This window comes from Phyllostomus discolor, chromosome 5, assembly GCF_004126475.2.
Source record: "Phyllostomus discolor isolate MPI-MPIP mPhyDis1 chromosome 5, mPhyDis1.pri.v3, whole genome shotgun sequence".
Lineage (NCBI taxonomy): Eukaryota > Metazoa > Chordata > Mammalia > Chiroptera > Phyllostomidae > Phyllostomus > Phyllostomus discolor.
Window position 1 is genome coordinate 18,468,315 of NC_040907.2, and position 26,292 is coordinate 18,494,606.

A 26,292-nucleotide genomic window follows, 5' to 3' on the forward strand; every position below is an offset into this window, starting at 1 on the left:
TCCTACCTCCCTTTTTGCCCTTAGGGGCAGCACCACATGGCAAATTGCATCATACTTTTGCACATGACGTCAGAGACAATACTAGCCAATCCAGTAGCTTCCTGCTCAACCCTCCCCTGAACCTCTGAGGTTAACATGCAGCTGCCCTGGGCTAGGCGTTCGGGTTCTGCCGCACCTGCAGCCCCCGCCCCTTCCCGGTTGCTACGCTTGCACTCCTCCGTCCAGTCCGCTCCATCGCCCCGCCGATTGGCAGTTGCTCGCGCCAATCAGAAGGCCTCCCGAGTTTGGGGCGGGGCCTCAGCCAGAGTTGCCCTGTCAGTGCAGGTGGAGGCCCCCAGCCGGGCAAAGTGGCAGGAACCTCTTAAAGGGAGAGAACGGCGGACAGCGAGAACGCGGCCCGGCCCGGCCTGGCCCGGCCAGTTCCTCGCCCCGTCCGGCACAGGTGAGCCTGGACCACCCGCGGAGCTTCCCCGGGTCCCCGGGAGGGACGGGAGGAGACCAGATGGACCGACTCCCAAGGGCCCAGGCCGTCCCGGTACTGGAGAGAACTGAGTGTAAGGGTCAGGAGCGCGCGCGTCTGTGTATGTGTGTGTGTGTGTGTGTGTTGGGGGGGGTGTCTAGGGGCCTCGGGTTCCAAGATCTGAAGTAGGGGTCCAGAGGGTCTTAGGCATTTCGAAGTTCTGGGTGCGGAGAGGGGCACTGGCGACAGAAGAGGAGGACCGGGAGCTCGGGTCCGGAGCTGGACTCCTGCGGCTGACGGTCCCAGCGTGTCTCGGGCCTGCCTGGGCGGGGGTCCTGGGTTTGGTTCCCGCCGGCCCGCGCCTCTGCGGAGTGGTGCAGCCGAAGGTCCCCTCCTCCCAACCCCGCCCTGACCGCCCCGCATGCTCTTGTTGGATCCTCCGTGGCGCGGGAAGGAGCCCACGGGAGTGCGGGAGTCGCCCACCGGGACGGGGCACCCGGGCCCGGAGCCCCGGTCCCGGCGCCCCGCTCCGGTCCTTACGTAACTGACTTTGAGTTTCCGGACTGCGGGACCGCGAGCTGGGGCGCCGGCACTGCCCTGCACGCGCCCTTCCAGGCTTGGTCTAGGGGACTTCCCTCTGTCTCTGGTCTCTCCCCAGCCTCTCTGTCGGTCTCAGATTCCTGCGTGCTCTCATTCCCCGATTCCCGGTGTCTCTCATCTCTGGTCTCTGTGCAGCCCTGTCCCCAGTCTCTCCCTGTTCCTGTCCCCTGTTTTTCTACTAGAGTTTTCTTGTCCTAGCCTACACTTTCTGGTAGACCCCACTTCTTAGGGGTAGAACAGTTCTCGCCTCCGACAAGTTGGAGGCGGGGAGTCGTCCAGACAGACCCCAGCCCAGTTTGCTCCAGAAGCGGGGAGGGGAGAACTATCCCGGGAGGTTTGGGGGATGTTATTGCTAGGCCCACAGCTTCACTTGGGAGGGAGTGGCTGACTTTAGGCAGTGTTCCCCTTGTGTGTTTCTGGAGCCCTTTTCTCCAGAAGGAGGCGGCTTGGGGAGCGCCTGGTTGGAGCTGATGCTTAGGGCAGCTGGGAGTCCCCGTGAGAACCGCCTGGTGTCAGGTCTGGGTCAGATCCCCAGCTACCAAAGGGGAGAGGGTGGGGCCAGAGCACCAGCACAGGGCCCCTGAGGATTCAGCGAGCTCCCTACCTTCAGAGCTCCCCACCTTCACCCCAGTTACAGGCCTGGAGGCTGGGCTTGACAGGAGGCGGGGGATGGGGAGATCAACAGCAGGAGGCCAGAGGACTTTTGTGTGGGGTGGGGGGAAGGGGCCGGTGGAGATAGAAGTTACAGACCATCAGGTCTAAGGACCACCTACTGGGATCACTCTCTGCCTTCAAGGCCTCTCTGTGTGTCAGAGACAGACACCTCAGAAATAACTCCTGTACCCTGCGTCTGTTGGGCAGGTAAACAAGGTGTAATAGTAGTCATGAGATGGGAATTGTTAATTCTGACTAGGAATGGGGGAAGAGGTAGAAGTTTTGGGAGGAAGGGGATCCAGAAGCTGTAGGAAGTGGAGAAGAGGGAGAGTAGGGACATCCTGTGCCCTGTAGGCTTTTCATACAGCAGAACTGGGTTCGAATCTTGGACCTGCCATTTCCTTGCTGTGTGATGTTGTGGCATGAGTCGGTTCACCTCTCTGAGTCCCGGGTTTTTTCTTAGTCAATAATCTGGGTCTCACAGGCATTAGCAGAATCAAATGAAGGAATGAGTGTGCAGGACCAGAGTGGTAGCTGGTCTGGGAGCAGGCCAGTGGAGGTGTTTTAAGGAGGGAATGGAGTGCAGAAGCCCCGAGGTTTCCTCTGTGTTTACAGCAGAGCCAGGCAGGGCCTGCCAGGTCTCAGCAATGTGGGATGCAGGTGGAGCACCTGGGTGTGTAGGTGATACTCAGTGAGGCAAGGAAGCCCACACCTGTCTGTCTGCTGATCAGCCCATCCCTGTGCTGCCTCAACCAGGCTGGCCTCCCTTCTGCAGGCCCCAGGGGTGCTGATAGAAGCTCCCAGGGCTCCCAGGCTGCGCCACCCACCAGGCCAGTGGGGGTGGGGCCTCTGCCAGGGCAGGGCCAGCACCCCCTCTGCAGAGTGGATCCTGGCCAGGAGCCCGGCTAGCTGTGCTGAGCAGGAACATCCCAGTCTGGCTGCGAAGGTGCTGACACTGTACAGGCCTCTGGAGGCCCAGAACTCTGCTGGGTGGGGTTGGGCCCAGTTTATGGGACCTGGGCTGCGGGGTGAGACAGAGGCCAGGGTGGAAGTGACTGAAGAGAGATAACACGGAGAAACCCCTGGAGGGAGAGCCTGAGCAAAGCCATGGAACCAGAGAGAAACTTCATAGGCTTATACCCTAAGCCTTTCTTGAGTACCTACTGTGTGCCGTGTATAGGTTTCCTAGCCACAGAGCTAAACAGGAGACCCATGGAGGGCTCACCATACAGACTATGGTGGACCGAAATTTGCTAGGAGCTAACAGAGTGAATCTTTATGGTAGTCCCTGGGGTGGGGGGCATTCAGAATTTCCCCAGGTCCTAAGATTCGGATGTTTATGAAAGGAGGCAGGGTTTTACTCCCTTATAGTCCGTGGGCCAATTACTTTTCTCCCTGGGTTTCAGTTTCTCTTTCTGGGAAATGAGGGGGAGATGAGCCTGGAGTCTCTAACAGTCTTCCAGCACCCATTGCTCCAGTCTCCAGTATGTGTTTTGGGACTTAGTCCAGCCCCTACCTCACCCACATAAGGGGCAGTGGACAGTACAGGGCAAGGGCAAGGGCAAGGTTGAGTGTGGTGTGCCCCCAAGTCCTTTTCTTGGCCTACATTCTCTGAGCGTAATGATAGCCATACTTACTATACATGGAACTCTGTGCTAAGCCTTTACTATGTAGCATTAACTAATGTCATCCTTACAACCTCGTGAGGGAATAGGAATTATCTTTATTTCACAGGCATCAGGGAGGTGAGTCGACTTGACCAAAGTCACACAGCTAGGAAGTGGCTGGGCTGGGATTTGAACCTAGGTCTGTCTGACTTCAAAGGCCAGACTCACTAAAAGGGGGAGCCTCCATTCTACAGGTACTCACCCTTACCTGTGTCCATATTGCCTACCCCTTAACTTCTGGAACCTGCCTGACCCCTGCTGGGTAAGCTTGGAGTGCTGGTGTATTCAGGCGGGAGCTGGGGCACAGGCCGTGCCAATGCCCAGTTGTGCCTGGTATGGGGGAAGGAGCAGAAGGAGCATCCTGAGGGTCAGAGCCCCACCGGAAGTTTCCCCAGACAGCCAGCTGCACTTGACCACTGCTCAAGTGCAAAAGCTGGACACCGAAAGGCAACCTTGGCTATGTGGCCAACTTGGGACTTCAGTATCTTCATCTGAAAAACTTGAATTTTAGTAGTTGAGTGCAGACATTTCTGGGTTCATGGGTTCATGACTGAAGTCAACGATGGGGTGAAAGGTTAGAGGTGGGGTTGGGGTAGCAGTGCGTGAGCCCGTGGAGGAAGAGTTGGGTCGGGGACAGCTCGGATCCTGGGTTGGCAGCTGTTTCAGATGAAGGGCCTGGAGTTGGAGAGGTTCCAAGGCTTGTCTGGGGCTGTGCAGCTGGTGTTGCAGAGGCTGCAGGAAAGGAGCAAGGGAGGACCTGCAGAGCAAAATCCAGGCAGATGCCAGCTGGAATCCTGGCTGGACCATGTAACTAGGCCGGAAATACACAGAGGAGTGAGTCCCTTCTCACTGCCATCGTCTGTAAAATGGGAGTAATCATAGTTTCTCCTTTGTCCACTTCCTGGGTTATTGTGAAGGTCAGAGGAGATCAGGCATTTGTAGAATCAGGTGAGAATGTGGGTGCGGGGTATTTTTCAGTGCAAAGCTGCAGTTCTGGGTGTGTGATCGGGGGCAGAGGGCACTTCTGATAGCGCCTCTGCTGAGATGCTTTATGCTGGTTAAGTGTGGAGAACAGCTCTAAGAATGCCACCACCATTTATTGAATAGTTACCATGAGCCAGGCCCTGGGCTCAGAGCTTCACCACCCATTGTCTCCTTTAACCCTTGCCTTGTCAGGCAGGTGGTGGCCTGACCCCTTCTAGGTCCCTCTAAAACCCATGCCTACAGCCCCCTGGAGCAATAGTAGCTAACACGAATGGACAGTTCAGTGTGTGCCACACATTGTGCAAAATGTTTTATGTATGAGAAGGGACCCAACCCCCCACCCCCAGAATTATCTTCTGGAGGGTGAGCTGAGCCCCTTGTAGTACAGGCTTTCCCCGCTAGGTGAGTGTACATCTGTATCATAGTGTACCAGCTGGTGTTGTAGTGAGAGGCTGCATTCGGTGTCAGTGACATTTTTTTTAAGACTCTTTCAATGCATTTGCCCATTTCACGATGGGTAGTTTATGAGTGCACCAACCCACACCGTGCTGAGTGTTCAGCAGTTTTTGACCGAAACGGCATGGCCCCTATGCTCCACCTCCCCTATTACCCAATCTTACCCCCAGCAACTTTTTCCCCCGGGATGAAAAAAGTCCTCAAAGGGAAACTGATATAGAGGTGGTGAAACAAAAAAAAACAGCAGAAGCAATAAAAGGCATCCAAATCGACGAGTCAAAACTATTTTGAGCAGAGAAAAAATGTCTTGATAAGTGTATTGCATCAAATGGAGAGTACTTTGAAGGTGACTGAAGTTTAAACACGTGAGAATAAATACACACTTTTTTAATAAATCAATTCTGTTTTTTGGGAGGTCCTGCCTCGTATATTCACTCATTTAACCCTCACAACACCCCTGGAGGTTGGTACTGATGCTGTCCTCATTGTACAGACGATAACTGAGTCACAGAGGAGTTAAGAAATAGGTCCAATGTCACAGGGCTAGTGACTGGTAGGGCCAGGGTTTGAACCCCAACTCGTAGGTTTCCTCCTTGGAGCATTCAGCACAGCTGCAATCAGTTAGTGCTATATGACTGTGTCCTCACTGCACTGTAGGCTCCCTGAGGGCAAGGATCGTGTCTGTTTTCTTTGTGCTGAGCCCCAACACCTGGCACACAGTAGGTGCTCAGTTAGTATTTGTCCATAGGGATCCCGCTGCCTCCAGTGGGCTGCGTCCTGGGAGTCCTGATGAGCTCAGGGTGGATTATCACATGATCAGACTGCTGACTAAGGGGCTATCTGCCCCAGCAGAGGCCCAGCAGAGGCGGAGGGAGGGCAGAGTTTCACCCCTGGCCCAGGCCCAGGCCCAAGAGGGGCCCCCACAGAGTTTGTTGGTGGCTTGTGTCTCACTGCTGTCCTTTGCTTCCATGTGCCACTGCGGCGATGGCTCCACGGCTTCTCCTGATTGGCTGCACGACCCCGATGGCTTCTTCTGGGTGAGTACTGGGTTGGCTAAATGGCTGCCCTGTGGGCTCGATTCTGATGCATGTCCCGTGGCTCTGGGGCCACTCCAAGGAGTGAAGGGAAGCCCGGGGTGGGGGTGGAAGGACAGAGAGTTTCTGTGACCTTGGGTCCTACCACAACCCGCTGACTTCACTCCAGATGCTCAACACACTGCTGTGATTTTGGGGTCCCACAATAGGATGCAAAGGTCTTCGGGGCCAGACTGGTCTGGAATAAAAACCTTATTCTGCCACTTGTAGCTGGGTGCATCTTGCATCTCAGTTTCTCATCTGTAAAGTGGGAATATTAGCTTCTACCGGACACAGGCATGTTTGTTCTTTTCTTCATGCAATGCCCACGAGGGCAGGGATTTTTGTTCAACTGTTCACGGCTGTATCCCTAGCACCGAGGATATAGTGGCAGGTAGTAGGTGCTCAATGAATATTTCTGAATGAACCTATTTGTTCATTCAGTGTCACTATGCCTATCTGTGTTCTTTGTACTGGATTAAAAAACTAACAGATATCGAGTGCCCAGCATTGTAAGGGCTCGTGAATATGAGTTTCCTCTTTGCTCACTAGACTGAGTTCTTGGGGCTGAGGGGCAGAGTGCTGTGAAGTGAGCTCTGGGCCCTCTGAATGAGTGTGGGGCCGAGTACCGCGTCCATCAGCCGGCAGCGAGGGGCCCAGGCCTGTCAGGGCCTCTGCTTAGGACGGGGGAGGGCGTGGCAGGGCCTCTGGGTTTCCTTAGAAGAGAGGGAGGGTTGGGGCTGAAGATGGGAGGGGTGAGGAGAGGCTGTGCCTCCCAGTGCTTCCACGTCCCTCACTCTGTGACCTTGGACAGATCTTTAACTTCCCTGAATCTCAGAGACCTCATCTGTGACTGTACGTCATAACGCTTCCCCTGCACGGGCATGGGGAGGAGCCAAGGAGAAGTGCCCAGCCCAGGGCCTGTGTGATCATTGGTGGTTTCCTCTCAGCCCTGGGCTCATTTTGGGAGGGGACCAAGTAAAGTGCCCCTCTTTTTGGCTCTTTTCTCCTCCTTTTAAGTGCTCACCTAGCTGGGGCTAGAATCTAGGAGGCGGGAGCCCCACACTCCTCAGCAGCCTGGTCAGGGCCCTGGGATAGGGCCGGGCTCTGCCTGGTGCACAAGTAGCTCAGTGGAAGTCCCGGCATGGCCGTTCTTTCGCTGTGTGACTCAGTTCAGTAACCCACCTACTCTGGGCCTCCATTGCCTCATCTACAAAGCAGGCTTAATAAGGGACACTTCCCTTGAAGAATTATTTAATGAGAAACTGGGTGGGTTAGGCATTAACGCTGTGATTACTCTTCAGGTCTGGCTGAGGAGGCTCCAGGGAGAGAGCCCTGGAGAGTTAATCCCATCACAGCCTAGGGATCCAGAGAGTCTCTAATCATCATACGTATTATTGCCATTTATTGGATATGTCTTACATGCTGGGCTGGCTGTTTATGCTGTTTCAGATACGTTATCTCATCTAGTCCTCCCGGGGACTTGGGCATTACGATCCCCACTTTATGGAGGAGGGCACTGGTGCTGAGTAAACCAAGTGAGTTACCCAGAGTCACATAGTTATACAGGGTGGGGCTGGGGCTCAGTCTCGAGTCTGCTCACCCCAAAGCCCACGTTCTTAGTGTGAGACTCTCCTGTCTCCCCCAAGGAGACAGAGGCTGTGTTTGAGTCATCTCTGCTCATCAGCAATGCTCAGCACTGGGCCAGCGGGAACTGCTGAAATTTTGCTGAGTGGATACATTCACACACACACACACACACACACACACACACACACGCAGCATCTCCTCCCAGGCCTGCTGCTCTGAGAGTTTTGAAGAGAAAGACAACTGAAAGCAGGAGAAAGCCAGACACCATAGCGGCCGAGTCAGACAGACCTGGCTTTGAATTCCGCATCTGTTGCTTCCTTCTTTTGTGACCTTGGGCAAGATACTTAACCTCTTGGAACCTTCATTTCCTTCCCTGTAAAATGGGGATAATAAAAAAACCCACCTATTTTCTAGATCCTGGAGAGTTCTTTTGAGGATTAATAATGCGTATGAGCCACATGGTGACTAATCAATGATAGTCATTAGTGTTATTATTATAGGTATAATTATGAGTATAATTTTGGGATTATAAAGATATCCCTTCTGGGACAGTGGGGACCACGTCTGGGAGGGGTCTGCTGGAGACAGGCAGGGAGCAACCTGGTCTGACGGGTTCTGAAAGGCACCAACCTGTCAGGTGAAGGGAGGGAGGAGACCTCTTGAAAGGTCATCTAGTCGCCTAGCCACCTGCTTTGTGTCATCTGCTTTCACTAATACCCACTCTGTCACAGGGCAGGGGACACAGAGATGAATCTGTGTTGTCTCTGCCCCCTACCTCCCCAGGAGCTCAGAGTCTAGTTTTGGGGAGAAAGGCACAGAAACCGCCAACTCCACCTGGACCGATGCACTGCAGTGTGAACTGTGCATACCCTCTCCGGCAAAGCCCAGCAGAAGCGGCGCTCCTCGTTGCAGGAACTGCCCTGCTGACCTGTGGAGCTGTGACCTGCACTCTGGGCAATGGGGCTGAAGCGCCAGGCTCAGGAGCATTGAGGGACTTGACCTGGGGGCAATGGGGAGCCATTGGATTTTAAGCAGGGGAAGGACATGGTCGGGCTTGTATTCTGGGAGGATCAATTGATGTGGAGGATGAACAGGAGGGGAGGGATGGAGGCAAATCTCCAGGTGAGAGCTGCTGAGATATGGGGCGAGGATTGTGCTGTGGGGTGGGGAGCGGTGGGGTGTATGTGAGGTCTGTTTAGGAGGCAGAGCCAGAGGGATGTGATAGCGGTTCGCAGTGGGCAGGTAGGTGAGGAAAGAGGTGAGTGAGATCTTGGGGTCTGGAGGATGTTGGGGTCTGCCGGGGTCTCTGGCCGAGGGACATGGTGGGAGGAGGAACCAGAGCTGGGTTGGGGCGGGGGAAGCCACCTGTCTGCTCCTTGCCATCTTCTGCCTCAGTTCCCCCAGGAGTACCTATGTCTGGGCTGGACACTGGGCAAGGCCCCTGGTCACCAGGGCTCACACCCCCGACTCCTGCCTTGGGGGGGTCCCTCGTGGTGATAGTGGCAGGTCTGGCAGCAAGGACAGCTCTTTGGGGAAGGGGTCACACAGGGGCTGTGTGGTACAGAGAAGCCCTGGCTTCTAGTGCTGCCAGTGTCACCGAATGTCTGTGTGACCTCTGAAGTCACCCTCTCTCTTGCCTTCCTTTCCCTCCCTTGAAAGCAAATATAAGAAAGCCTGCTTTGCCTGCCTGAAAGATTCAGTGATAAAGTCTAATTAGAGACAACAATAATTTAATGAACACTGACCGTGTATTTTGGGGGTGCACGATGACTCAGATGGGGTTCCTCCTTCTCAGTCAGCATGAAACACTCCCGAGCAAGGCCAGCACGGCGGGTAGTTAACTCTTTCTAGGCATCAGGTGGAGAGATATCTAACCTGGAATTTGAAGGATGGATAAGAGCTCTCTAGGTGGGTGGTGGGGGGAACAAATTTCTAGGCATAGGGAACAGCATATGTGAAGGCTTGAACCCACGTAATGTGCTCAGGGACGTGAATTCTGTAGTTGGGTGTGGCGAGGGCGTGGGGGAGAGGGAGGTGGCAGAGGGAGTGAGGCTAGACAGGGAGGCAGGGCCCGACCAAGCTGGGCTTTGCAGACACTCAGTCACTTTGCAGATGCTCACTTGCTACCCTCTCCCTGCTGTGTCCTCACAGCTGCCTGTTCTCACTGAGACTGCCAGGGCCCTTCCCACCCTGCTCCTCGCCCGCCTCCTCGCCGTGTTCCTCTCTCATCCTGACCCTAGTCAAACCCAGAGGCTGCCTCTCTCACAAGTCAACACCTGGACTCCCCACCCGCTGCCGCTTAGAAGTAATGTGGCCTGCAGTCCCGTCTGAACCTTAGTTTCCACCTTGGGGACATGGGGACCGCAGGCCTTCCTCCCAGGGAGGGGTGGAGGCTTCAGTAAGATAACCCCCACAAGGGGCCTTGCACACAGAACGGACACCCGCAGAAAGGATTATTTCATCAGGATTTGAACTGCTCTGTCCCCTCGGTCCCACCCACCGCTTCCCCTGCCTCTTTTGGCAGCCTGATCTGGCCCACAAAGGAAGGAAGGGATTAAGAAACAAGCCCAAATCTCCAGAGGGGGCCTGGCCCACTGCCAGCCCACTCTCTCCTGCCCCTGGCTGCAGGCCCAAGGACACTCAGTCTTGAGGCCTGGGCTCCTCCCAGCTCCCCACCCTAGAAGCTTCTCCCTCGCTAGAGGCCAAAGCCAGCAGCAGTCTTGAAAAAGGGACAAACACTTTGAAAAAAATGTAGTTTTATTTTTTTTCTCCCTGGACGCTGGTAATCAGGCCTTTTTTTCTGCATGGTTGGGAGAAGTCCTGTATCCGTGGGAGACCCCATAGTCTGGGCAGACCTGGATCCCTGAGCCTCCTGGATTCTACAGCAGAGGCTGGCGACCAAGTCCTTTTTGGGACAGACGCAGAACCTCAGATCAGAGCAGGTAGCTAATGGTACAAGGTCACGAGGCAGGAACCGAGGTCTCTGGACTCTTTTCTGCACCATCCTATGAATGGGTGCGATACGATGACTGACCTGGGCGGTGGCCACTGTATTTCTCTGAGCCTCAGTTTTCTCTGCTGTAGAAGGGGCTGACTTTACTGTGAGGGCTGGCCAATGCAGGTACAGCGCAGTCCAGTGCTCAGCTCTGTGAGTCCTCAGTGGTGGGTAGCTAGTGTTATTGCTTTTGTAATTGCTGCCTCTAAGAGTCTTCTCTGCCCTCACCTTTCCAGCCTAGAGACTTGGAATTTTGATACAGTCTCTTGTTGAACAAATGACACCCAATAGACCGGTTTTGAAAGCCGGAGGCGCAGCATCTCCCCCCATCCCTACCCCAAATTCCCCCTCCCCTGGTTGGCTGGAGCACTCTAGCCTCACCCTCGGCCTGATTTTGGCCCCTGCCCCCAGATGATCTCTGTCCTGCTGGCTCCGCGCCCGCACCATCTCTCTTCCAGAAGCCACACGAGGACAGTTCCCTTCTGCAGGCTTCTCTGATCAAATGCCACTGCGTTTGTTTTCTGATCTATAAAAGGAAGGGGACGGATTGATGTCAGAGGTTTCTACTAATATTATGGGATAAAAAAAGGGATTTGGGAGCCGACAGATCTCATTTCAATCCCAGCCCCACCACTTGCCAGCTGGGGGACCTCTAGCGAGTTGTTTCATCTCAGTGAGCTTTCGGTTTTTTTTCACTTATAAAATGGGAAAAAAATATTAGCACCTTCTCCTAGGATTACTTACAGGCTGAATTAGATAATTTGGGGAGAGTTCTCAGTGTACAGCTGGCACTTTGGAACTATTGTCATTACTCATGATTGAGTGGAGACAAGAAGAAGAAATCAGTCAAGGCCAGTCAGAAAACAGTGCGTCGCGAGGGTGGGGTTAAGACATGTGCAGGATTTATTCCTTACCGTTCATTCGCTCAGCAAATATTTTGGATTTGGATGGACGGGACGCAGAGAAGAGGAGCAGGGAGGCTGGAGGAAGCTGGAGCGAAACAGGCCCGCCTATTCTAGCTGTTGGATGTGGGATCAGTTACTTTTTTTCTTTGGGCTTCACTCCCTCCACTGTAAAATGGTGGAGTAGGGAGCATAATCCTTACCTCCAGAATTGTTGTAAGGCTTGAGAGAGTTCAAGTGCACAGTGGGTGATCAGACTGATTCCTGTCCTCTCCCAGGTCTGTTAATGACCAGAGGTATGATGTCAGGGAAGTCCTTGAGTGCTCCAGGCACACTTCTGCCCCAGGACCTTTGCACTTGCTGGTCCTTCAGCCCGGAAGACTCTACCTCCAAATACTGCTGTGACTGTTCTCTCATCTTCTTAATTTTTTTGTTTTTGCCCCCTTCTCAGTAAAGCCCTTCCTGACTAGCCTATTTGATATTGTAACACTCTTTCCTGCCGCAACGCCAATACTCCCTGTCCTCCGTCCTGGCTTATTTCCCCCGCAGCACTATATTTTATTGAATATTTGTGTATTGTTTGCCTCCCCTGACTGGAATGTAAGCTCAGTGATAACAGTGATTTTTGATTGTCTCGTTCAGTGTTATATTCCCTGTTCCTAGAACAGTGCGTGGTTCGTAGCAGGCACTCAGTAAATATTTGTGGGATGGATTAATAAATAAATAAAGCTTTTCCTCTCTGGGTCTAGCACTGTGCTCAGCACACAGGAGATTCTCAATTAGCAACTGCACGAGTGGGCATCACCCTCTCCATCTGTCAGATAAGACTTCGGCTGGGTCAACCCTGAAGCCCTTTTGCTCCTGACGTTCCCTGCCAGGGCATCAGTTTCAGTTCGAGTGCCCAAGCGTTTTGTTCCTGAGCCCCAGCTATGCGGTATTTCTAGTTGAGGCTGTTATGGCTGTTGGGCCCACAATGGTTATTATGTCATTATTGGTAATTAGCACTTAGGTTCAGAGGATCCAGCTTTTGTTTTCCGCCAGAAAGCAGAAATCGCAGCGGAGAGCTGCACCAGCCACTGAGGCCCAGGCCCAGAGCAGCTTCCTCTGTAACTGCCCCCTTCCCAGGGCCCCTGGCTGGGGGACAGCCAGATGGAGGTACCCCCAGCTAGGGACACTTGAATAATCAGCTCAGCTGCTCTCTTCCCTGGGGCATTATTCTGCCAAGTTTCTCCCCAACACTCCTAAATAGAGGGGGCTCCCTGTGCCCCTGGGGGGGCTAGGTGTAGAGTTTCCCAGTGTCCAGCAGAGAGGGGCATTTTCCGATGCTCAGGATTCAGGTAGTAGGGGTGGGGGAAATGACCCTGGGTATAAGACTCAGGAGCCTGGTTCAAATCCCTGCTTAGCTGCTGAGTTGTTGGGTCACCTTAGGCCCACAGACCACTACCTCTTTCTGGGTCTCAGCTTTTTCATCTGTCAAATAGAGGTAAAGACACCTCCTTGGCTTCCTTGGGAAAGAGAGGCAGGGTAGTGTAGTTGGCAGAGGACAGACTTCCGGAGTCAGACACACCTGGCTTCCCAGCTACGCCCATTTCTAAATGTTTATCATGGGGCAAGCTGCTCCACTTCTCTGACTTCAGCTTCCAAAGCTATAGAATGGAGTTAAAATGGTGCCCACTCCATAAGGTTGTTGTGAGAGCCAAATAGGAGGGTGCAGGTCAGGTACCTAGGCACACAGTGAGTGTTCTATACACCTTTGCTGGTCATCTTATAATGACCATGGTGGAGATGCAGGCAATTATCTCTTGGGGGTAATTAGGATTAGATGAGGACATAAGGGAGCATCCCTGGTGATGGGATTGGTACCCTTATAAGAAGCCACACCAGAGAGCTCGCTCTCTCTGCCACGTAAGGACACAGAGAGCAGGCAGCCGCCTACACGCCAGGAAGAGAGCCTTCATCAGAACCCAGCCAGCCTGCGATCCTGCTCTTGGACTTCCAGCCCTCAGAACTGGGAGAAAGTAAATTTCTGTTGCTTAAGCCACTCAGTCTGCGGTGTTTTGCTGTGGCAGCCCAATCCAAGACAGAGGGTAAGTGACTTGCCCAGGGTCACACGGCGAACTTTTGGCAGAGCTAAGGCTGGAAGTTAGCTGCAGTCACTTGTCTCTGTCTTCCCCACTGAAGCCCTCCCAGACTCTGGAAGGCTAAGAAATTGAGACAAGTTCAATGCTAGACGGCAGCTCAGGGACTGTCCCGCCACAGCAGCTTTGGAGGATCTTGGGGCGAGTCAAAGCTGGGCTGTTTCTGGCTGCCCAATGCCCCCTCTTCCCTATTCCTCCTTCTCTGCCCTCTCCCAGGGGCGGGCCAGGCTGACTTGACCCGTTTTAGAAAGGGCTCCACTAGCTGATGGCACTGAGCCTATCCCTGTGTTTCTTGGGAAATTCACTAGCCGAGAGGGTTCCCTGCCATAGGGAGAGGGAATTAGTTGGTTAAGCTTGAGTGAGCTGGAGGCTTTGCTGGATCAGGGTCATTAGGCTCATTCCAGCTGGTGAGGGAAGGGGTGGGAGGGTCATGAGAGGCCAGATGCTTGCGTCCCTCCTTGAATGTCTCGGGGCTACAATCAGAAGCAGTCATGACAGATTTTCCTTGGGGTCAAGGGACAGCTTTTTTTTTTTTTTTTTTTTTAACTGAGAGACAGAGAGAAAGAGACATCAATTTGTTATTCTGCTTATTAACCATTCATTGGTTGATTCTTGTATGTGCCCCGACTAACGATCAAACCTGCACCCTTGGTGTATGGGGGTGATGCTCTAGCCAGCTGAGCAGCCTGGCCAAGGCCAGGACAGATGTGATGATGCTCATTCACATCATTTCCGGATTGCTTTTCTGAGAGCGGTATGTAAGCAGTGTGGGGAAGAGGACAGTGGCAGCACCCAGATCTAGTTTAAGCTGTGTGCCTTTTAGGCAAATCACCTAACATTTCTAGGCTGTAGTTTCTTTAACCGTAGTTGAAACTAATAATATCTTGCAGCGGTACTGTCGGGTTGGCCAAAAAGTTCAAATAGTTTTTGCCGTGCGATGGCTCTGGAAGTGCTGTTAGTTGTCTTTAACTTCATTTCAAACAGTTTTGTTAGATTGTATTGTGACAGCTGTCATATCAGTGTACATTTAAAACAATGTATCAAAATTGGTGAATTTTTTGTGCAGCCATTTTAATACTGAAAATGGAAGAAGATACACAACATTTTTGGCATATTATGCTTTATTATTTCAAGAAAGGTAAAACGGAACTGAAACACAAAAAAAGAGAAGGTGCTGTGACTGATCGAATGTGTCAAAAGTAGTTTGTGAAGTTTCTTGGTACTATTGATCTTTTGGCCAAATAATTATTTGCTGTGGGGCTGTCTTATGCATTGGAAGATGTTTAGCAGCACCCCTGGCCTCTACCCACTAGAATCCAATAGCCGGAGATAGCCAACATACTCAAAATATCCAAATCAATAAAGTTATTGCTGAAAGTGAAAAATGTGTCTTTTATTTTACAGAAAAAATTATACGGACTTTTTGGCCAACCCAATACAAGGTGAATGCAATAATGCATATGAAGTATTTAGTATGTGCCAGACACATAGTAAACACCTAATAAATGTAGTTGTCATTATTTTTTAATAATCAGTTACCTCTCAAGTCCCTTCCAGCTCAGACATTCCTGAGTTTTATGGCTGCAGAATTTGGCCTCGCCTCCAGCTTTGGAAGGGAAATGTAACTGAACTTAGAAGAGGGCAGTGAACAGAGTCCTGTAGTAGAGGTTGGAAGACTTGGGTTCAAGTTTAGGCTTGCAACCTCTGTACTGTGTGACCCTGCGCAAGTCCCTCCTGGTTTGTGGACCCATTTCTCAAACTGTTTAAAAGTTAGTGCTTGGTCTTGCTGATCGCTAAGGTCCTGTCCAGTCCTGACATTTTGTGAATCTAGAGGCCGGAAGGAACGCCTCAGAACCGCTTCAACAGGCCTCTTCGTAAAAGGCGTCAACTGCCTTCCCTTCCGCCCTGGGTTTTTGGAGTGTCCCCACAGCAGAAAGGACATCAGGCGTCAATTCTAATGTATATATTTTACTTACATTTAGTTTTTTGCTTTTACTGTGCACAGAAAACTCTTCATGACAGATCTTAATGTAACTTTGTAAGCAAAATGCATTGTGTCAAAGAGGCTGAAACAGGCTGTGTTTTCAGACGGTGTTCCCGTGGCCTGTGAGTTCTTTCGCCTTCATCTCAGCAGAACAGGCGGCCTCGTGTGCGGCAACAGTCTAATTCCTTCATGTTTTTGAGATTTGTTTTATGGCTTTATGTGTTCAGTGAAACAAATTGTTTCACAGTGCTGGAAAAGAACAGAAAAAACATGCTGTCATCCATACATCCTAGAAAAATAATCATGGGTATGATTTAGATAAAAGGATGTTTGCCAGGTATCATATTAGAGCAAAAAAAATGGGAAATGACCTAAATGTCCAACATTTAGGTTTAACTAAATTATGGAATACACACTTATTATTATAATACTATAACAGGGCTCTGTTAAATATGGTGATGTAAAAGTCATAATATATGCTTAAGTGAAAAAAGTTGGTTCTGAAAAAATATGATCTAAAATGTAAAAAGCATTAGGTTGAACCATATGTAATTTTCTGATACTTGATCATTTTAACCTATAAAATCAGCAATTTCATATGATAATTATATATATGCATATACTTATAAAGAAAAAATTATCTGCAAGAAAAGGTACTTGAAGGGAAATCTCCCACCAAAATATCAATGATTATTTGTGACTGATGGCTTTATGGTAATTTTTTTCTTTTAATGTAACTATATATTTTCTATGAGCAATTCAAGTCCTACTACTAAAAATAACCCCCTAGAAAGGCATACCACTGCATGAACAGAAATTTTTCTGCCTTGTTACAGCTTGTTTGATTTAGCATTTGCGTTTAAAAGGTCTAAAATGACTGCAATGTCATGACCATGGGCACGATGGAAAGCTCTGCTCTTCATGCGCTTTTGGTGCCAGGACTGGTTTTTATTCAACTGTGGCTGTTGGGAGCACTTTGCTGGTGGGCCCAGCTTTTCAAAGCCCTCTTCATCTCTTGCCATCCCTCCCAACAGACAAATATTTTCTATGAGCCTATCGTTGGGCTGTCAGGCCAGCTGTGTCCCTAATCCGCCTCCGTCCCAGATTTGGGAATGGCTCAGACTCCAACTGTGCCCCCACTCTACCCCCACTTTCTTTCAGTCTCATCTCTTCCAGGTCATTGGAGGTCCCATCTACCCTCCCAGGCTCCCTCCTCTGGTCACCACCTAATTTCACCATCTAATTTCACCCTCATCCATGCAGCTGGTGTTTGCTTTGCTGGAGCTCAGTTTGCATTGGGGGAGGATTAGGACCCTTTCATGCCATCTTTTTTTCTTTGTTTTTTTCCTTAGTGGCCTTGACTGCTCCAGGGGCTGACAGGCAGCTAGCAGGGCCTGTATTCCCTAGGAAGGAACAGGAGGGGTGGTTGGGGGAGATAGCGGCAGGCTCAGCTGGCAGGCGGGATAGAGATGGCCCCTAGAGATCCCGTCCTGGGGCTTGGAGCATGGCACAGCCGCCACCCAGATGTGAGCATGGAGCAGGAAGGGCAGGGAACTGAGTTTCCGTCTAGGTGATTGGCTTCAGAGATGGTGCGTGAGATCTTTAACCTTGGTACCCAGTGGCAGCCTCCGCGGGGCGAGCTGGGACTCAATGTCTGGTTTGCAGAGGTCTCTTTTGAGAGGCCTCCTTTGAGAGGACAGAAGGGCATATGAATAAGGGCAATTTCTCTGCCTTCAGATCGGGCATTACTCACCCCCCACCCCCAACAATTATGCATTGGGTCCAGCTATACTTAGGGACTGGGCATTTAACTTAACAGGTGATGGTGTGTACCTAATTAATAACAAAAAAATCCCCCTTGTGTGGATGGTACTTTACAGTTTACAAAGCTCTTTCATCTTCAGGCTAAGAATGAAAACCCAGAACTAGAACTTAAATCCTTCAGATTCTAAAACCTGTGCTAACAGTTCCTGGTGTGGTGTTGCATAGCATTCTGAATTTAAGAGTGGTGTACACCTGCCTGTACTGGCCATTTCCTGCTAGCCTGAGACCACCTGCTTTTTTTCAGGGTGGTGTTTGTTAAATACTATCCACTCCATGCATCCGACCAAGTCTCTTTAATATGATGTGTCATTGTCTAGCGCTTCGTAGTGTCGAGAATATTGGTTTTTATACATCTGAATTTGGTGGTGTAGGAAGCCTCTGAGGCACAGAGGTGGTAGGGCTAGGACTCCCCCAAACAAAAGCACAGCTGAACTGGAGGACCTGAGACAGGGAACCAGAGCATTTAAGAAGAGGGGCTTAACCCCTAGTATACAGAATGACTTTGGCCAAATCATCTGACCTTATAAGCCTTCACTTCCTTATACATAAAATAACTTGTTCATGAGATGAAGAAGGACAAAGTCCCTGCCCTCCTGGAGCTTGCATTCTAATGGGTCTACACTGCAGCAGCCTATTGAGAGAGACAACAAATAAATAATGCATATATAGCAGAGTCAGGCAGAGGTAAGTGCTATGAAGCAAAATAAGAGCAGGGCAAGGGAGTGTGAGTGGAGGCAGTTTTAGCTAGGGTGATCAGGTGGTCCTCTAGGGGTTCTCAGGATATTTCAAACAGATAATTCATATAATGTGCTCAGTTCAGTGCTGACAACAATTGAGTGCTTAACAAATATATTATTATTATTATGTTAGCCAGCTCCACACCTCTCAGTCCTTATTTTAGTCTTCAAATAGCAGTAATAATAACACATACGTAGCCTTTACTATGACCTAGGCACTGTTCAAAGACCTTTACACATTTTAACTTATTTAATTCCTACAATAACTCTTACGAGGTAGAAATTATTATCATCCCCTTTTATGGAGTCCAAAACAGGCACAGAGAAGGCATAACAATTAGGGAGGGCTAGAGTCTGGTAACTGAACCTAGGTAGTTTGTTTCTAGAGGCTGAGCTGAGCCGTGAGGGCTGTGATTAGATATGGAGAGACAATGTAGCTGGCACATACAGGCTCTGATGTCAGATTGCCTGGCTTCTTACCCTGGCAAATCTAAGTCTCTCTGCTTGGGTTTCTTTTTCTCTAAAATGAAAATAGCAGAACCTGTTTTACTTTTTAGGGAGCATGCTTAAAACAGAGCCTTCTTTCTGCTCTGTGGGGCCCCAGCCTGTTCAGGGACCAACTTGGCAGGGAATGAGAAGGGTCAAGGGACCTCTGAAACATCTGAAAGCAAATTAAGGCACATAGGCAATTGTCAGAGCAATCCGGAGTTCAGCTAGGTTTTTGTGATTCTGAGGGTGCCAGGGCAGTATTAGGAGATCATTCAACCCAGAAGACAGCTGAAATGTTGGTGTGGCCCTAACACTCCATCTCAGACTTCGATTCCTTATACATCTGCCAGAAGAGGTAAAGTCTAATCGAATGTCAAGGTTAGAATGGTATCTAGAGATGGTCAGGTTACTAGAAAGGGAAACTGAGGTCCAGAAAAGCGGAATGACTTAACCGAAGTCACTAGGTGCATTAGGGTACAGTTGGCTGGAGTAGTCTGGCAGCAACCTCCGTTTTCTCTGAGGATTTCAAATCTCAGCCTCTTACCTGGCCCTCCTCTGGGTGGGAAGGGCCTCACCTTCGTCTCGGGCACTAGCTGCCTCATTACCCACGTGGGTGCTGCAGGGGCTGGGAACACCCGGACTCCAGAGCAGGTTCGACTTGCGCGTGCGCACACGCACACACGAGGCCAGCCCCCTAGCCTTTTCCCCTCTTTTTCCTTCGCTCTCCAATCCTTACCCGCCTTGGGGGGTTGGGGCACCAGAGGAGCCACTTGGCCTCATCCAATGGGCTGAGGGGCCGCGGGCCCGGCCCCCTCCTTCCCTCCGGCGCTGTCCAATAGAAATTTACTACAATGTTGTGGCGACCAGAGTGGGAGGGGCGGGTGCCGGCGGGCGGGCTGGCTGCGGGCCGGGCCGGCCTAGCCGCGCAGAGGGAAGGCGGGAGGGTGCGCCGCGGAGCCTCCTGCGTGCTCACTTGCTCCCTCCCTCTGCCGGTGGGTTAGTCAGTCAGTCAGCTCGCCTGCAGCCGCGGGCCGCGAGTCGCAGAGGGCCGGAGCCCTGGACGCCGGCGCCTCCTCCTGCCATTGTTCATCCGACAGCTGCAGCAGCGGGCGGGCGCAGGACCCCGGGCCCGGGAGCCGCGGGTGAGGCTGGACGGCTGCGGCTCGGGAGCGGGTTGCTGGGGGGACCGGGGGCGGGGCACGGAGCTGTCCCCGAGGGGACGGTCCTGGCGTCCTGGCGGCCGCAGCGTTGCTGCAGCCTCTTTGTCTCCAGCCCCCCGCAGGCCCTGGCCGGGGACACCGGCTGTCCCGCCCTCGCACAGCGGAGGCTAAGGGACTGGAGCCGGGAAGCGGCGAGCCAGAGGGGAGAGAGGCGGGGGGCTGATCTGGGGGAGCGTTTGGAAGTTAGGCTTGGGGTTTATTTTTGACGCGGGGAAACCAGTGCGGTCTGGTCCGTCAATCACTGCACTGTGGGCAGGAGCCTTGGCAGGAAAGCTAGCGGGGAGAATCGCAGGTTTCGGGTGGTGGAGGTGTGGGGTGCAGCTGCAGAGTGCTTTCTTCGTGGCGAGGCAGCCGGCTGCCTGGAGAAGTCGGGCACCAGCCGAGGGGGGCCGGAGCCCTGCGAGGACGTGCAGGCCTTCCCGCCATAGCCGCCCGCATCGTTTAAACCACTCGCCAGCCCGGAGGGCTCCACCGCGCTCCCCCTTCGTCTTCACGGTTCCCTTGACCAGCGGGTTAAATCTCTTCCCTCAGCATTGTGACCTCCTTTTTCAGTTCGCGCATCTGTCGCCTTGGAAGTATTTCCTCCTGCTCGCTGGGCTGCCTTTTTTTTTTTTTTTTAAATACCTGTGGAGAGCCTGGATGGAGGCTCTCCCTCCAAGATTCATCAGCAGGCTATTCTTCCTGAGCGGGCTTTGCCAGAGCCGGTTTGTTCTTCCCAGCATCGGGCATTCTCTGGAGAGAGAAAGTGATCTCACGTGAAACAAATTGCTGACGGATTGGTTTCTGGCCACATGATAGCGAGTGTCATTCTGTTGTTTCTCTAACTGTAACCTACCATAAATGACTAGTCTGTAGAGACTTGTCGGTTTTTGGCATGTATTGCTGATTAGGAGATAGTGGTGTGTGTGTGTGTGTGTCTTTTCTTTTTTTTTTTTAAGAGATGCTGAGCTGTTTTTAGTAGTCTGGGTGATTTCACAGCTGCTATTTTGTTCTTTCTGTTTTTAGGGAAAATTGCAAGAAACTGTTATGTCTTGTATCTTGGATATTATTATAGTGCATTTATACTCTCTTGAGGATATGTACTCAAGGCTGTTGTTCATCATTACTGCTTTCAGTATTCTCAGTTCTGGCAAGATTTTTAGTTGGTTTGATCCTTTTAATTAAGTATATACACACATGTTTAAGATATCTTATATATATGTCTTATGATAACTTATGATATATATGTCTCCTTTGTATATTTCTTTTCATCCCAATGTTGTGAGTGTAGCATTAGCCCTTACTTTTAATGGAAACTTAACTACTCTTCATTTTCCTTTTCTGTAAATTGGAAATGTACAAGTTCTTTGTTAGCTGTACAATTTTTGGTTTTATGAAATCGTTTCTTGGAGTGTTATAAATAGAACCCATGTAGGCTATATAGTAGCATATCTGGCACACAGTAAGCACTCAATAAATGACAGATTAAAAATATGGGTATAATGACTGAACATCAGATTGCCTTGGAATGAAGGTGCTAATTCAGAGTGCTTTCTGTGAGCAGGTTATAATTAAGATAAAGGTAGGCATTACTCATATCCCTGGGGAAACCAAAGCACAGTATCTTTGCCACTGTTAAAAGTGAACTTGCTGGGTAGACCCAAGCTCAGCATGCTAACCTGATTCTTTTCTCTTCTAGTAACAAAACTATACTTTCCCCCCCTTGTATAGTTGAATTTAGGCTTAGAAATAAATGTTTTTAAGCTTTAGGCCTCACCGAAGTCCTCTCAACATTTATACCAGTGTTTTATACCAAATGTCTTATAGGTAAGTCCTTGTACAGTGTGATCCCAATCTGCACTTCCTTCTTTATCCTCCTTTTATTTTTTAAAAAGATTTTATTTATTTTTAGAGACAAGGGGAGGGAAGGAGAGAAAGAGAGAGAGAGAGGGAGACACACACACACACACATCAGTGTGAGAGAGAAACATCAGTTGTCTGCCTCTGGCATGTGCCCAGACTGGGGACTGAACCTGCAACCCAGGCATGTGTCCTGACCAGGAATCCAACCGGTGACCCCTCACTTTGCAGGATGATACCCAGCAAACTGAGCTATACTGGTCAGGGCTATTCTTTTTGACAGCTGCTTAAAACAACACAAATTTATTCTCAGTTTCTGTAGGTATTCTTATTACTTGTATTTTCCAACCAAAAAAGAACTGCTCACCAATAACCCATACTTCCCCATCTCTGTCGTTTGGCCACCTGGTTTCATCTGTGCTTGTCATGTATGTATATTCCTCCTGACCTGTTTCAGTTCTCTTACCTTAAAAGTGTTAACTATATTAGTAATTTGAAGGGTGGGGGAAAGTTCCCTATGTTGAAGGCACTTGAAGGAACTTTTTGTTTTGAGTTTTCTTGGAGCTTCCTTAGTAGGGCCAGCCAGTTGAATTTTCTTCAACTGGTGTTTGTTAAAACAGTTTAGTCCTATGTGCTGCATCAGTATGTGTGGCCCTTACGGTGGATGGTGGTTGGTGGTAGGTTAAGAAAAGCTCTTAGGCTTCCGTTCTCTTTCTTGGTGGTCCTCGGTGTTTGCTAAACATCAAATCATGTTTATTACAGCAGTAGATACAGTGAGTAAACCTACAAGGTGAGTTGTAGATATGGTGAGTTCTTTTAAAGAAGGCTTATCCTCCCTGGCTGGCGTAGCTCAGTGGATTGAGTGCAGGCTGCGATCCAAAGCATCGCAGGTTCGATTCCCAGTCAGGGCACATGCCTGGGTTGTAGGCCATGGCCCCTAGCAACTGCACATTGATGTTTCTCTCTCTCCCTCCCTCCCTTCCCTGTCTAAAAATAAATAAATAAAGTCTTTATAAAAAAAGAAAACAGAAATGAAGTTTTAAAAAAAATAAAGTAGGCTTATCCTCAACAAAATACATAAAATAACATGATATAATAACTTACATAATATTAACAAAATAATACACAAATCTCCCTCTTTGTATATTTAGTCTTTCACCTTACCTCCTTTTTTCCTTGAGAAACACTTCTAATATCTGATTTTTTAAAAATATATTTTATTTATTTATTTTTAGAGAGGGGAGGGAGATAGAGATAGAGAGAGAGACATCAATGTGCGGTTGCTGGGGGTTATAGCCTGCGACCCAGACATGTACCCTGGCTGGGAATCGAACCTGGGACACTTTGGTTCCCAGCCCGAGCTCAATCCACTGAGCTACGCCAGCCAGGGCTTAATATCTGATTTTAAATGATTCCTGTTGCCTCTGAAAAAAAATGGTTGTGGTATTTCGTTGAGATATGACCTACATATTTTTCCTGTTTTGTCAGGTTTGTGCCCCACATTTAAAGTTCACCGGTGTGATGTTTCCTTGTGTGCAGCTTGAATTGAACATTTCTGCAAATTACAGAGCTAGCCTTCCAGCTCATTCCTTAGCTAACGTTCTTAATTTTTAACAAGTTCATATTATGGGGGATAGCGTGCTTACAATGCTATTTGGGTTCCTTCCTCCTGTTCCTAAGAAAGCTTTCAGCTGTGCTTGTCAGATGTGTTTTCTAATAGCAGTCAAGGGGTTCTTGGATTCTCTGCAGGTACTGTGACACGCTTACCAGTAGACTGTGATTTAAAATACGTCATCTGTAATTTGTGATGTGAGTGATCGGGCTTGCTTACATTGTATACTGAATGCGCAAATCCAACTTAATATTGATGATCTGGTATTGTAACGTTAGAATAGCAGTGGCCCTCGGGAACTGAATTTGGTTCTGAAATCAAGAGGTGTGTACGTTTAGACCACAGTGTGTTTCCTTGTTGTCTAAGGAGCAGGCCAACCCAAGTGCCGCCGGTGTATTTTTCCAAAAGTCCCATCAGATTCATGGTTGGTCACATGCAGATTGATGTGCAGATTCACTGCTACGTTTAAAGGGATTGTTTTCCCCTTATTGCTCAAGCATGGAATCAGTCACCTTATTTTATTTGTGAGCTAAACAATAATAATTCTAATAACTTTTTTCTAATGAACAACTTTGCTTTTTTTCTCAGAATATTGCTCCCAAAGGTGAAACTTTAAAATTTTTTTCTTTTTTTTTCAAAACTTTAAAAATTTTTAATAAAGATAACATGATGAATTGATCAGTTATGGGCCTTATTTATGTAGAATTATGGGAAGGTAATTGATTCATCGCATTTATAATGGCTTTTAGTTAGAGAATAGCCAGATTTCAAATATGTATGTTAGTTGTCTATTTAAGTTTGTTGGCATGCCACTGATGGTTTATTCTGTGTCCTTTTTATGAGTGGGGCCATAATTTGTTTGGAAAAATGCAATGCAACAAATACTCTGGTGTACACACTGGGTTAGATTAGTATTTTGATTTTCTTTGCTGCTATATAATGAATACACAGTGAGAAGGATAAAGAAAAAATTATAGCTATGAACAGTACTGAGAAATTGGTGTTGCTAGAAAGGAGACCTTGATGTTTTATTTTGAGTGTTGATCTTATTTAGAATTAACTTCCTCACTGACACTACTTCAAATGTTGGTTCTAGAAAGTCTAGTGGGAAAATCTGATTATGATCAAAAATCTGTTTATACTTATTTTTGCCAATTATTTTTATTTAAATGGGATTGTACCCATCTTAAAGTATTCAAAAATAAATTGGCTAGCTCTTTTTAACTTCCAAGAAAAGCAACATACTATAGGTGTGACCAATACAACTCAAGATACGACTTAGAGAGACTTTAATATACCCTACTGCTAGTCTTCACCAGCTTTCCCAAAGTCCCCTAAGTATATGTGCTACCCCTAAAAATCTCTTCTGTTTAGAAATTCCAGAGCCACTCTGGCATCGTGTTTATTTCAGTACTTATTTATTTTATTTTTTTATTATTTAAGACCATTTCTCATTTTGTAGTTATCTCCTAATTATCACCAAGATAAATCCATATGGATTAAACTATGATTGTTTATTAAACTGCTACTTCTCTTCCATCCATGGCTGAAGGCTCTTTGGGTCACTTCCACCCAATTAGAAATTTCCACTCAACTTCTTTTGTGGGAAATTTTGTGGGAAATAGGTGGGAAAAATAAGAGAACACAGGGTATAACATACACTCCTGTATTTAACTGATTTATGAGTGCAACCTGACTGTTCTTATGCCTTCTACCCCCTACAAAAATAATCCTAATCCAAATCACCTTTCAGCAGGCTCTCTACATGCCTGAGTTACAGCACTGGACATAACACAGACTGAGGTTTAGATACCGTCTACATTAATATTCACTCAGAAACTTTTGGATTATATTTTGGTAATATCTACAATGAGCCATAAAAATTATGATTAAAAATCTTGAGTGAGAAACTCTCAGTGATTTAACGTTAAAGCATAGGGTTATTTTGAAATAGTTAAATTTAAGTCTACGACCCACAAGAGCAATAGAAACGTACACTTTTGGTAATTTGTGAATGGATGCACTGTGCCAAGCTTCCTTTGTGATGAATGGCTGTTTAGCCATTACTTAATGCTTCCATAAATTAACTAACCCTATTAGAATCATTTTAACACAGTGCTAGCTTAACAGTATATCTTTGAATATAAAAATCAAATATCTTATAAAGAAGTGTTATTTTTAATTGATATGTTAAGTGTGTATTTTAATTTACCAATTTGATGTTCTATATATATTCAAATGAAAAGTGTTTCACCTTAATAATACACTTGGTGCAGATTGCTGAAATTCATTCCCTCCCTCTCCTCCGCCCTCCCTCCGCGGGGTTCTGACCATATGGACACAGGCAGAGCTGTCAAGAGCTCGAAGGATTTAAGCCCTCAGATTTTACCTGCCAACCATTTCAGTGTGCACCGGGGACACATGGAAGGCAGCTTAAAGTGAAGGCTTTTTTTTGCTACCGCCCACTTGCTGTTTCTTGCCCTTTTATATTTTTTAATGATTCAGAGAATTGATACTGTTGCTAACTTACTACTTGCAGAGTCCTGCTAGTTTTGATGGTATTACATAACTATATAGCCCTTTGCATGGTGTCATATGATGTTGTATGTATGTCCTCCCACACATGTGTCTTTAGAGTAATTTCTTTCCATCTGGTGTTGGAAATGAGCTCTTTGTGAGGTTATTTTTAAATCGTCAAGCTTTCTGGCATCCTCAAGACTTGAAACAACACAATTGCTTCTGAAGGCAAGAAAATTCAGATAGTACATTTAGTGGTTTTTCCAGTAAAAATGTAAACAGTATTTTATTTAAAAAAAAATCATATCCTGTGTTCCAAACAGGCAAAACATGTATTTTATGTTTAGATAGTCTCCAGATAATTTTGTTAGGTAGGAAATAATCAGTCAGTCGGTGCCAAGGAAATAAAGGAGAAGTATTTAAGGGAAAGGAGGCCAAGAATAAGAAACCTGCTAAAGGAAAGAGGTTTTAAAGATCTTTTATTACCAATCTTCTCTGAAGATTTATTGGAATCCTCTTCTGAACTCTTTTGGCATTTGTTCCACACCAGA

At 48.6% G+C, this 26,292-nt stretch overlaps 1 protein-coding gene across 4 annotated transcripts in view; it reads left to right on the forward strand.

Annotated features, from left to right (window-relative positions):
* The first annotated feature begins 295 nt into the window (after positions 1–295).
* EPB41 (erythrocyte membrane protein band 4.1) overlaps positions 296–26,292 on the forward strand; it is a 166,235-nt gene continuing 140,238 nt past the window's right edge. For 3 of the 4 annotated variants that reach the window (XM_028511607.2, XM_036025631.1, XM_028511608.2), the window contains exon 1: positions 19,479–19,695. The gene's annotated coding sequence lies outside the window, so the exon portion shown is untranslated. Of the gene's footprint in view, positions 443–19,478; positions 19,696–26,292 lie in introns of those variants that run through there. The other variant, XM_036025637.1, reaches the window with a different exon arrangement.